Source organism: Somniosus microcephalus, chromosome 10 (genome assembly GCF_052327205.1).
Source record: "Somniosus microcephalus isolate GS21.2 chromosome 10, FLI_Smic_1.0, whole genome shotgun sequence".
Classification (NCBI taxonomy): Eukaryota; Metazoa; Chordata; class Chondrichthyes; order Squaliformes; family Somniosidae; genus Somniosus; species Somniosus microcephalus.
This window is the reverse complement of record NC_140996.1, coordinates 172,333,559-172,347,288: the sequence shown is the minus strand read 5'-3', so window position 1 is coordinate 172,347,288 and position 13,730 is coordinate 172,333,559. Positions and strand designations below refer to the sequence as shown.

The 13,730-nt window shown below is 45.1% G+C and overlaps 1 protein-coding gene across 3 annotated transcripts in view; it reads left to right on the top strand.

Annotated features, from left to right (window-relative positions):
* The window catches only part of micu2 (mitochondrial calcium uptake 2), a 572,545-nt gene that overhangs the window by 1,028 nt on the left and 557,787 nt on the right, over window positions 1-13,730 (top strand). The gene's annotated exons all lie outside the window — the stretch shown is intronic.

The window sequence follows — 13,730 nt, the reverse complement described above, 5'->3', positions numbered from 1 at the left end:
CATCACCAAGATAGATTAACTGGTCATTCATCTTATTTGTGGTTTGTGTCACCTTGCTGTGCATGAATTGACTACCACATTTGCTTAAATGACAACAGTGACTGCACTTTAAAAGTACTTTGTTGTGACGTGCTTTTTGCTTAGTTGTGACGTGCTGTGGGACGTCCTAATGAGGTGCTGTATGAAAGCAAGCTCTTTTGTCGTTCTTCAGTTTTTAATAATTTAACAAATTACAAAGTATACAAATCTTGAGCTTATACTTTTTTTTGTCTATTTTTGTCCTCCGTGTAAAGTTGTAGGACTTGCATAACCTATTACTAGGAAATGCATTACCCTTAGGATTACAAAGAACATTTGTGCTGTAATGCAGCCTTTATTGTAGTGGCTAAATAGTTTGTAATTCATTTTTTGGACACTAACTGTTTCAGTATATTTATATTAAAAATGTTGTTAAAAGTTAATACATTTAGTGAATCGTCCATTCATTCGAAGATGTCTACTGCCTTGAATTCAAAATAGTTTTTTGTGCAACAATTGAAATTATTTTGAATATGAATTAAGCAACTCCAATAAAACAGCACAGGAGCTTATTTTGTTGCACAATTTCAATTTGAATTAAGCAACTTCAAATTAAAAGGAGTAGCCTGTGTAACCTTTAATGCAGCGCCTCACATGATGCTGGAAGAGTATTCTGTTTATATACAGCACAAGACAACAAGAAAAAAACAAATGATGCAGAACGACCCGAGTAGTGAATAATCACTGGGTTAACGATCACTTTTGTGTTCATAATATGCTTGCTTAGGAATACAAAATAGTGATCCCGCTACAAAGAACAGCATTAAATACCTCAATGCCATTTGAATATACAAAAATTACATTTAGGTATTTAATTAAATGCATATGATTTACACACACAATCTCTCCAGTCAGTTAATGAAGAGGCTAAGGTTAGGGGAAGTACTTTCAGCACAAACGACACCCCATGTGAATTTACAAAATTGAAGAAGTTATTTCCTAGTTTATGATCGCTTTCCCCTCTTATGGCATCATTCTGTTTTGGCGCCTGCTTGTCCCTGGGATTTCTCATGTTTTAGGGACAGGTCTGTTCCAAGAGGAGCTTTGTTCATTTATATAGGAATCATTGCATTGACCTGGCTAGGTCATCAGCTAGTACTAATGTTTGCTGACTTGGATACTTCTGGGTCGTCTTCCAAGTCAGTCTGAGGTGCCTACATGCATTTTAATGAATTGAAATATTCTGCGATACATGTAGGTTGTTACAGCAGCTTACCTTGTTGGAACAGTTCATGGTACATACTGGAGGGGGAAAACCAATTACAACAACAATATTTGTGTAAAAGGGCTACTTTTTTAGTTTGTTTTTCAAATGGATGTTTTGGGGATGAGGGGCCGGTGGTTACATTACCAGTATCCATACTTTCAGTACAATCGGCTTGTTGAATGCTTTAATTATATCATAGTTTATATTTCTAGATTTGAGATGCAATTTTTGTTTTAATTGCAAATATAATCAGATGAACACGAGACTAATTTAAACAGAGGAACTTGTGATCAAGCAATAGCCAGAGTGTTAAATATCTTTTCCCTGAATTATGGAATCGGACAATGTCAGATATGTACCTGTTGGATATGTTGCTTATCTGTTTTGTGGTTTGGCCTTAACATAATATATTTCTAAATTTGTTGTTGTTTCACTATTCAGTTGAATCTTGTAAATACTTTAATCAATTGGACTAAAGGGAGATGTATCTTTTTATACTATAAGTTTGCAGATGTAAATCTATGATAAAAAAGAAAGAACAAACTTGCATTTATATAGTGTCCAAAAGCACTTTTGAATTATAGTCACTGTGGTAATGTAAGGAAATGTGGCAGCTGATTTGCACACAGCAAGGTCCCACAAACAGCAATGTGATAATGACCAGATAGTCTTGTTGGTTGAGGGATAAATATTGGCCAGAATACCGCGGGGGAACTCCCCTGCTTTTTTTCGAAAAAATGCCGTGGGATCTCTTATGTCCACCTGAGAGCGCAGACGGTGCCTCGGTTTAACGTTTCATCCGAAAGACTGCACCTCTGACAATGTAGCATTCCTTCAGTACTGCACTGGAGCGTCAGCCTAGGCTCTGAAGTGGGACTTGAACCCACAACCTTCTGACTCGGGAGTGCTACCACTGAGCCACAGCTGACAATGTGTGACATAGAATATAGGGTAATGCATAGTATCACACTAAAGCCACAGAATGGGAGGATGCATTTTTCAGCCTATGTTCTACAATGCTGTTGTGTAGAGGCCAGCTGCTCCCCATCTCTTCTGAGCAGTCATTTTTAGTAAAACCAGAATGGAGGGGATGGGGGAAAGTGTCTATCCTCTCATTGAAGATAGTAAGTGACAACACAAGAAAGGGGAAGGAAGTAGGAGCATGTTACAAGATAGTAACATATCAAATGGTTCATGTCTATGAGAGCAATGCTTTATAGTTTATCACGGTATGTTGTACACTCCAGGAGGTGGTCTTTATAGCAAACCTACAGGTGGTGCTCATGGTAGAAGTTTGGTCGGTGATGGACATCATGCAGTAGACTTTGTTGCTCTGGAGTTATGAATCAATTTGTGGAAGTAAAAACAAATTTTCCTAAGTATTTTACTTTTCCTTATAATGTAACTTCTGTGATGCTTAAAGGTGGAGGCGTATGCCATTTTTGATCAGTTTCAGATACGCATCAATTCAAAAATGGCAATATAACTTGGGAGATGAGTCAGTGATCTGATTCCCAAGTGCACTAAAAGTGTGTGATGTTAGGCCATCTCTAGCAGGTAATCTTGCCGTCGTTCACGTTTGCAATAGATACATCACTTTTTAGTACAACATTGCATTATAAAAGTGCCCTGAATCTCCTGGGAACTTTATAAATGTATTTTTGTAATGTTGGGGGAGCAAGCATACAGGAGAAAAGAAGCCTGTACTCTCTTAATAATAAAAAATTATCAACACAGGAAGTGGAGTAGAACTATTGCTAAGTTTAGTGTGAGACAGTGTTGGCAGTATAACTCCGCTTTGCCAATGCAGTTCAAACACAATTGCTGCGCCTCACACATTTTCTGCTCCTATGCCTGGTCAGCTCTGGTGTTCCATCTTCAGTTCCTGTTACAATTTGATTGCTTTTCCTTGTACCGCTTCCACAGGCGACCCAATGCTTCCTATGACTTGAACTAGTGACCTCATGCACACACTGTCTGATAAAAGTATGAGATACCTTGTACTCTCCTGATCTCTCTGACAGACAACACTTTATCAGATCATATGTCTTGGGTTGTAACTATGAATTAAGTTTATTTAGTAAGTGAAATTAAACAGTGGCAAGAGCAAACACATAGTTTTCACGAGATTACAAATATTTATCCTGGAAACCCCATAAATGTGAGGTTTAGGTTCCTTATATAGGCACAACCTGCTGGCCAACATTGTTTCAGGCATTTCAAACAAAGAAAATACCATTGTATAGGTAAATGTAATCATTTTTCTTATAGCTAAGAAATCAAGGAGTTGCTAAAAGAATTTTCTAAAATATATTTGGAGTCATTTCAGAGCCATCTAAAGACACTTTTGATTCGTACATGGCTTGTCTCTTTAGTTCTTAAGTTGCTGGTTTGTGAATATGGAATTTGAATCAGAATGCATGGGTGTAATCTGTAAAGTGCAATATGATGGACAAAACTCAAGCTAGACAGTATATTAACAAATCTCCTGTGGTGCTGCTTACAATAAACAATTCTGTTTTATGAGGACAGAAACACTAATGCAAAATTCTACTACTGAAGTTTAGGCGTGTGTCTTTTTTTAAGGTTACAAAATCTAATTGTTACTAAGTAGATACTAGGTAAATTCATATGGAGATCAATTAAGAGTATTCAGCTATTCTGGCAAAGACACTATTTTGTGTTCTTTATCCTTTTGTTTTGATGAGTGATACATAAATTTGTGTGTCGGAGAGGTGTGATGGATAGAACTGTATTATATGGAAAAAATATATAGATTTTGATCTGCTTTCCATACTTTCCCATTCCCTAGATTCCATTTATTCTTGAATATTGTTAAGACCAGTTCCATAATAATCCATGTGTAAGTAGTAATAAGGTGCTGAATGGTGTGGACGAACATAGGAACCGAGGGGTTCAAATACATCATTCCCTGAAATTGCACGTACAGGCAGATAATGTCATTAAAAAAGGCCAACAGGATTTTGGGTTCTATAAAAAGAGGCCAAGAGTAAAGAAATAATGATAAATTGGTTAGGTCACAGTTGGAGTACGGTGTGCAGTTTTAGGCACCCCATTATAAAAAGATGATAAAGCCATAGAGTGTGTAGATCACCAGGATGAGGAATGACTTGAAATATTAAAACTATTTCCACTAAATCAGAGAAAGCTGAAGAGATTTAATAAAGATTTTAATGTCCTTTCCATAATGGTGCACCCAAAACTGGACACAGTGGCCTAGAAATGCGGTTGTTAGCGCCGGCGATTAGCGCCTAATGAGTCCGAAATGTGGGGCGTTACCCAATGTTCGGGCGGGCGCAATGAAGATAGCGACACCTCCCATATTGACTATACATTTAATGCCTGCGCTAACTGTTAGCGCGCGCCCGCGTGCGCAGGCAGACCATGACGTCATTTCAGTGTGCAACGCCTTTTAGGCACCCCTGACCGGATATTCGGTGGTGCCCGGAACCTTACCGCCTAGCGCTATTATTGACAGTTCGATGGAACGTTACCAGGCCCTTCTCGGAGTCGGGGGGCGCTATTTAAAGGGGGCAGCTCTAGTATAAAAGCTGCAGCCACTTGGCCTGTTTATTGTGATCGTTGCTGGAGAGAGTTGGTGAGCTACTGTTGAGCAGATTTTTTTGGATTTAGCCTTAGAATACTTGGGACCTTCAGACCTGTCCGGAGCAGTTGGAGCATTACACCTAACAGCGTTTTGCCCGACTGGCATCGGAATGGGAGCTGCTTTGGAGGGCCACGTCCTCATGGCCGGACACTTTGAAGGGGCACGAGACGGCGGGAGAGAGGGCCGGGATTGGCCAGAAGGAGGAGGGGCAATGGAGATCGGCCAATCCGAGGGTACGCTGCGAGGGTATTCAGACAGCAGGTGTCATACCTTGCCATGTCGGAGGAGCAGTGTGTTTGAAGGCTCCGATTCGGTAAGGCGGTTGTAACTGACCTGTGCCACCTGCTTGCTGAGGATCTGCAGCCGCGTCTATGGTGCAGGACCTCTGTCGGTGGCCGTCAAAGTGACTGTTGCCCTCAATTTCTATGTCAGCGGATCCTTTCAGTCAGCCACTGGGGACATTGCGAATATCTCTCAGTTTGCAGTGCATTGTTGCATCCGGCAAGTGACAGCTGCCCTTTATAGAAGAAGGCGTCAATTCATCACCTTCCCTCTGACCCTGGAGAAGCAGGCGGAGCGCGCGCAGGGCTTCGCTGCTATTGTGGACTTCCCCATGGTGCAGGGGGCGATTGATTGCACACACGTGGCTTTGCGGGCGCCATTACTGAATCCTGAGGACTTCCGCAACCGCAAGGGGTTCCACTCCCTCAATGTGCAGCTGGTCTGTGACCACCGCCAAATGATCATGGCAGTCAACGCCCAATTCCCAGGGAGCAGCCACGATGCGTTCATCCTGCGGCAGACCTCAGTTTGTGACCTTTTTGAGGGGCCGGATCACCCACGAGGCTGGCTTCTTGGGGACAAGGGCTATCCTCTCTGCCCATGGCTCATGACACCGCTCCGTTTGGCCGCCACCCCAGCAGAAGAGCTGTACAACAGCAGCCATCAGGCGACCAGGAACATTGTGGAGCACACTATTGGTGTGCTCAAACAGCGTTTCCGCTGTCCAGACCATTCGGGGGGAGCCCTGCAGTACTTGCTGGAGCAAGTGGGTCACATCGTCGTCCGTCTGCTGCATGCTCCACAACTTGGCCATTCGATGCACCCAGCCAATGCCAGCTGTCCCTCAAGGTCCAGCAGAGCAGGCGGACGAGGAGGAGGACGACGAGCAGGCGGACGAGGAGGAGGAGGAAGATGGGAGGGCTCCTGAAAGTGGAAGGGCCATCCGTCAGAGGCTCATCAGGACGCGGTTCGAGGCCCCTCTGACGGAATGATGGGTGTCATTCGTCCTGCGCACTTCGGATCTTTCAAAGCCTCTGAAGGCCAGCATGACTGTAAGTAGTAACGTGTACCGTTGCAAATTAAAACTTTTCTTTATTGTCAAAAAAGTCCTTCCAGCATAACAACGTCATGTCAACAGAAACCATAACTAACTAAATAACAGTTAACTCTTCGGCAAAGCCGCAAAACTAAACAAACCATTTCCAACAATCACAACAGGTGAGGGAGTCCTTGAATTTGGCCAAAGAAACGTCTCAGCACCTCCCTCTACTGCTGGCCCCTTGATGGAGAACGACTTCTCTTTCGCGGTCGGCCCCTTCCCTCCCTGCTGCTCCTACGTAATTGAACCCCAGTGGCGGGGTCAAGGCTGGGGGACGCCTGCTGACTGTGTGGAAGCGCAGAAGCCCCTGAGAGACGGCCTGGACGACCTCTGGTTTTGGAGGGTGCGGAGGCTGGCTGCTTGATCTGGGCATGGCTGGAAGCAGTGTGCACTGCAGGTGGTGGCAGCTGCACTGCAGACGTACCAGCGGTGGCATGAGCAATGGTCACCTGCCGAGAGAGGACACCTGCACCATGGTCGGACGACCCACTGGCTCTCTGAGGGGACCGGTTCGGCTCATCCGCCACAAGCGACTGCTCCACTGATTCCTGGCCTCGTATGGTACTGGAAGGGCCCGGGGTGATCCTAGCTGATGCAGATAGGGTGGCTGCAGTGAGAGTTCGCGTTGCCTCAATCTGGGTGTGGACGAGGCCAGCAAGTGACTGCGTGGCAGCAGTGAGGACCTGTGTGGCAGGTGCCAGTGCTTCGGAGAAGCCCTGGACAGTTCTTTCCATTGCTTCAGACAAGGCCGGAGCACTCCGTTCCACTGCCTCAGACAAGCCCTGGACAGACCTTTCCAGGGATTGTCCGAAGCTCTGAACAGTCCTTTCCATAGCAGCTTCAGGGCGCAGATCCCGTATTGGTGATGCAGCATCTGAAAGCAGGGAGGTCGAAGAATGGCTTTAGCAAAAGGACAAGTTGGCGGCAAGGCATGCCAGATTGCGGCAAGGCTCTGACATGGCTGCACACTGAGAAAGCATGTTGGCGGGGGGACCAATTGGAAGGTGTGGTGTATGTGCCTTTAAGAGCAATTATGGTGTATGTGCCTTTAAGAGCCCCAGGTGTGCGTAATGCCAGTAATTGCCACTTGGGCTATATAAGCCTGTGTATTGTGTATATCCTTTAGAAACCCCCCCCCCCCCCGACTTGCTTAGTAAATACCTATGAACCAACTCCTGTCTTCAGTGTCTTTATCTACACACGGACACTACAGTGGCGACGAAGTGGAAACGGACTTACCTGCAATTCGGCAGCACCTCAAGGACATCGATTCCTCCAGCGTCCAGAAGACTCAAGGAAGTAAGAGAAACTGTGGTTTCACCAGCTGGCCAAGCTGGTGACAGGTACTGCGCTAATCCTTCCTGGGCGTCAGGCTGGAGCTCCAGCGGCGGGCTCTACAGCTGAGACAGGCAGCAAAATCGGAGGCAAGCAATAACGGACTGGGAGGGTGCACTCGAGAGACGGCCGGCGCGGCAAGCAGGTCAGCGTTTAGACCTCCGTCAGGAACGAGTCTCCAACAGTGAATAAACGGAAACCACAGTAAAACAGCGTTGTTATCGGTAGCAGCGGCGGGAAAGCACGGGAAGCGCCATATCGTTGCTACAGAGAGAAAAAAAAAGCGCGGGAAGCGCCATATCTTTTCTGAAATGCCTAAATCTGGTAATATTGAGGCTTTTGATGGCGAAATAGAAGATTGGACCACATACGTGGAAAGAGTAGAGGTTTATTGCACTGCAAATGGAATAGCAGATGGAAAAAAAAGCTTCAGTACTTCTGAACTTAATGGGCGCGAAGACATACGGGCTGTTACGAAATTTAATCACTCCAGCCAAACCAAAGGACAAGACTTTTAAAGAAATTGTTGATACCCTGCAGGAGCATTTAAACCCAACACTGCTGCTGATAGCGGAACGATTCAAGTTCTTCAAGAGAAATCAACACAAGAATGAAAGTAGCGCTGATTACCTAACTGAATTAAGAAAGTTATCAAAGTACTGCCAATTCGGAGCAGGACTATCGGATTATCTTCGAGACAAATTTGTTTGCGGTCTCTTAAGTGAAGGAACACAAAAAAGACTGCTTTCTGAAAAAGATTTAACATTGGACAAAGCTTTCAGTATGGCTGTATCATACGAAGCAGCAGCAAAAGGAGCTGCAGAGATACAACAAGAGACACAGGACTTCGGCACCCATAAAATGACACAGGAGTTCGAAAGATGTTATCGCTGCGGCTGATCCACCCATAACCAGAGGGACTGCTGGTTCAAGGGCAAAGCATGCAGGCAATGTGGTAAGATTGGACACATTGCACGGGTATGCCAATCTGGACAAAATAAATCCACTGACAGGAAACAAAATCAATAAAGAAAAGTACAGGAAGGTACAAATGATGACGGACAATAGCTCCGAAGACCAGAATAGCGATAGCGACTCTGGAAACAAGAGACTAAGCTGTCTCAAATTACATAATGTACTTGCCAAAGAGGATTACCAAACCATTTGGGTTACCCTCACAATAGCAGGGTCCCCAGTTAAAATGGAGCTAGATACAGGATCAGCTCTAACCGTAATAAATCGACGAGATTACGAGAGGCTATTTTCGCATATACCTCTAAAAGACACGTCCATTATCTTAAAAACATATACGGGGCAGAAAGTCTACCCCAAAGGAAAAATAAGGGTGCCTGTGGTATACAACGGCAAAGAAATACAAAAGTTGTATTTATACATTCTACAAGGTGTTAAGGAAGCTAAAGGGATTGAAGGTGGACAAATCCCCAGGGCCTGATAACATGCATCCTAGGGTACTGAAGGAGGTGGCCCTAGAGATAGCGGATGCACTAAGGATGATTTTTCAGAATTCATTAGACTCGGGAACAGTGCCGATGGATTGGAGGGTAGCTAACGTTACCCCACTATTCAAAAAGGGGGGTAGGGAAAAAGCAGGTAATTACAGACCTGTAAGCCTTACATCAGTTGTGGGCAAAATGCTGGAGTCCATCATTAAGGATGAAATAGCGGAGCACTTAGCAAATGGGGACAGGATAGGACAGAGTCAACATGGATTTACAAAGGGTAAATCTTGCTTGACTAATCTATTGGAATTTTTTGAGGGAGTAACTGGTAGAATAGATGGGGGAGAGCCAGTAGATGTGGTGTACCTGGACTTCCAAAAGGCCTTCGATAAGGTCCCACATAAAAGATTAGCATGGAAAATTGAGGCTCATGGGATAAAGGGGAAAGTTTTGGCATGGATAGGGAACTGGCTGTCAGATAGAAAACAGAGAGTTGGAATAAACGGCTCATTTTCTGAATGGCAGGCAGTAACAAGTGGGGTACCACAGGGATCTGTCCTGGGCCCCCAGCTGTTCACAATTTACATTAATGACCTGGATCAGGGAGTCGGATGCAGCATTTCCAAATTTGCAGACGACACTAAACTAGGAGGGGGGGTGGGCTCAGAGGAAGAGACCAGGAAGCTCCAGAGCGATTTGGACAGACTGGGCGATTGGGCGGATAAATGGCAGATGCACTATAATGTGGACAAGTGCGAAGTTATCCACCTTGGGTGCAGGAACGGGAGGGCAAATTATTATTTAAATGGCAATAGATTGGGAGAGGGGGAAGTACAGAGAGACCTGGGTGTTCTTGTACACCAGTCACTGAAGGCGAGCATGCAGGTGCAACAGGCGGTCAAGAAGGCAAACGGTATGCTGGCCTTCATAGCAAAAGGGTTAGAATACAGGAACAGGGATACCTTGCTGCAGCTGTACAGGGCACTGGTGAGACCACACCTCGAGTACTGTGTACAGTTTTGGTCGCCTCATCTGAGGAAGGATGTTCTTGCCATGGAGGGGGTGCAGCGGCGATTCACCAGGCTGATACCAGGAATGGCGGGAATGACCTATGAGGAGAGACTATGTAGTTTAGGGATGTACACACTGGAGTTTAGAAGATTGAGAGGGGACCTCATAGAAGTGTATAAAATTCTGACAGGTCTAGACAGACTGGATGCAGAAGGAATGTTTCCCTTGGCGGGTGAGAACAGAACTAGAGGACATAATTTAAGGATAAGGGCTAAACCATTTAGGACAGAGATGAGGGGGAATTTCTTCACTCAGAGAGTGGTGAACCTGTGGAACTCATTGCCACAGAGGGCAGTGTACGCCAGCTCATTAAATATATTTAAGAGGGAATTAGATATATTTCTACGGGCAAAAGGGGTTAAGGGTTACGGAGAGAAGGCGGGGACGGGATACTGAATTAAAGGATCAGCCATGATCTCATCGAATGGCGGAGCAGGCACGAAGGGCCGAATGGCCTACTCCTGCTCCTATCTTCTATGTATCTATGTATCTATGTAAGATGGTGGTCCACCGTTGTTGGGACATGAATGGATCAGGAAGATACGTTTAGACTGGCACTCCATTCAGGCACTGACGGTGACCAGTAAGGAAAAAAAACAATGATGACATCATACCTGAACGATTAAAAGACATCTTGGCCAACGCCAAAGAAGTGTTTCAAGAGAAACTAGGAACCTTGAAGGGCATCACCGCCTCAATAAAAGTGGAAGATACAGCAATTCCAAAAATTTTTAAGGCAAGACCGGTGCCATACGCGATACGTCCAGCAGTCGAGGCAGAGCTGGAGAATTTGGAAAAGGCAGGCGTATTATCCAAAATAGATTGGAGCGAATGGGCAACACTCATCGTTCCAGTCATGAAAAAAACATTGAAAAATAACTGAGGAACAGAAAAAAATTCGCATCTGTGGGGACTTTAAGGTGACTGTAAACCCGGTCCTTCACACGGTACAGTATCCTCTTAGAAGATATTTTCGCCTCACTATCCGGAGGGAAACGTTTCACAAAAATTGACTTGGCACAGGCATATCTACAGATGGAGGTTGAGGAGACCTCTAAAAAGTATCTCACAATAAACACACACAAAGGCCTGTACCAGTACAATCGACTGGTTTTTGGAGTAGCATCAGCTCCAGCTATCTGGCAAAGAGCTATGGAGCAAGTCCTGCAAGGGATTCCGGGGACTCAATGCTACCTAGACGACATCCTTATAACAGGAGAAAACGACAACGAGCACCTTGCCAATTTGGAGCAGGTGATCACTAGGCTGAAAGAACGGGGCCTACGAGCAAATCGCCCCAAGTGCGAATTTTTCCAAAACAGATATCATATTGTGGCCACATAATTAATAAGGAAGGGTTGCATAAGCCACCTGAAAAAATTGAAGCAGTTATAAAAACCCCAGCACCTGAAAATGTATCACAATTAAGGTCATTCCTGGGATTAATAAATTACTATCATAAATTTTTACCGAACTTATCAACTATTCTACACCCTCTTAATGATCTTCTACAGACAGGAGTGATTTGGAAATGGAACGAAGACTGTAAGCGTGCCTTCCATAAATGTAAAGACTTAATCACATCCGAGAAAGTTTTGGCTCATTACAACCCATCACTACCAATCAGACTGGCGTGCGATGCATCCCCTTACGGCATAGGAGCGGTATTGTCCCATAGATTCCCTGATGGCTCGGAACAGCCGATAGCTTTTGCGTCACGCTCATTGAACTCAGCTGAGCGTAACTATGCCCAGATAGACAGGGAAGCACTCAGCCTGGTATGGGGAGTGAAGAAATTCAACCATTACCTACACGGACAAAAATTTACCTTGCTGACTGACCATCAACCCCTCATCTCCATATTCAACCCTAAAAAAGGTGTCCCCATTATGACGGCACAAAGACTACAGAGGTGGTCCCTTTTTCTAGGGGCACACCAATACAACATTGAATACAAAGGGTCAAAACAGCATGGGAATGCTGACGGTTTATCGCGCCTACCGTTGCCAACGATAGAAGAGGCACCTACAGTAGACCCAGTAGAGATATTCCACTCTACCATAGTGGAATGTCTACCGGTGACAAATTCTGCCATTGAAAGGGAGACAAGAAATGACCCTACTCTCTCACGGGTCTACGATTTAACAGTGAAGGGATGGCCAGCACATGGCGAACCACTGTTGCCAGCATTCTCGCAAAGAAGAGAACAGCTGTCAGTGTGCCGAGGAACCTTGATGTGTGGATCCAGAGTGGTGATTCCACCCAAACTCCAGGATAAAGTGCTAAAGGAGCTTCACGAGGGGCATCTGGGTGGAGTGAAAATGAAGAACCTAGCTAGGGCGTTTGTATGGTGGCCAGGTATCGATGGAGACATCGAAGACATGACCAAGAGCTGCCTAGGATGCCAGAAGGTCCAAAATGCTCCGCCACAGGCCCCTCTACATCCATGGGAGTGGCCCTCATCTCCCTGGCAAAGGGTGCACATCGACTTTGCTGGTCCATTTATGGACTCAATGTTCTTAATCGCGGTTGATGCACACTCCAAGTGGCCGGAGGTAATAAAGATGTCCTCCACCACCACGGAAAAAACCATCACAGTATTAAGGACCATATTTGCCAGGAATGGGCTGCCGGAACAGATCTGTTCTGATAATGGACCGCAATTTGTGTCCGAAGAATTCAGAAAGTTCTTAAAGAACAATGGGGTAAAGCACTACACGTCCGCCCCATACCATCCCGCCACCAATGGATTGGCTGAAAGGTTTGTCCAGACCTTCAAGAAAGCCATCAAGGCCATGGGTAATGAAGACATAAAACTTCAGCACAAGGTGGATAACTTCTTATTTGCATATAGGAATGCAACGCATATGGTTACTAACCAAACTCCTGCCATGATGTTCTACAATAGAAACCTAAGATGCCGGCTGGATTTGGTCAAGCCCAACATCTGAAGGGACGTGGAGAACCGGCAGTTTCAGGGCATAAATGAAAGGCCAACTAGGGCCTTCCAGATAGGCCAACCGGTTTTGGCCCGGGACTACCGTACCGAGAAATGGCAGCCTGGAACTATCTGCACACGATTAGGACCACTGATGTATACCGTGGACATCGGAGACAGCATAATAAGGCGCCATGCTGACCAAATCATCAAGTCATCCGAAAAGGGACAACCTACACCACCACTCTATACATCTAACGATGAAGTAGAGATACCCATATCTACCTCCGATCCGGTGATACTGGAGCCCGATGAACCCGACACTGGCCTTCAAGCCGAATCAGCCTTGCCAGAAGAACCTACTACACCACCAGAAACTACTACACCCCCGAGGCGTTATCCGGACCAAGTCAGGAAGCCTCCTGAGAGACTAACTTATAATTAATTAATACAACAATGTATATTATTTTGCATATAACATGTAATTAATAATTACTTAAAATATGCTGTACTAGTTAGCTAGAAGGGGAGGAATTGTGGTGTATGTGCCTTTAAGAGCCCCAGGTGTGCGTAATGCCGGTAATTGCCACTTGGGCTATATAAGCCTGTGTATTGTGTATATCCTTTAGAAA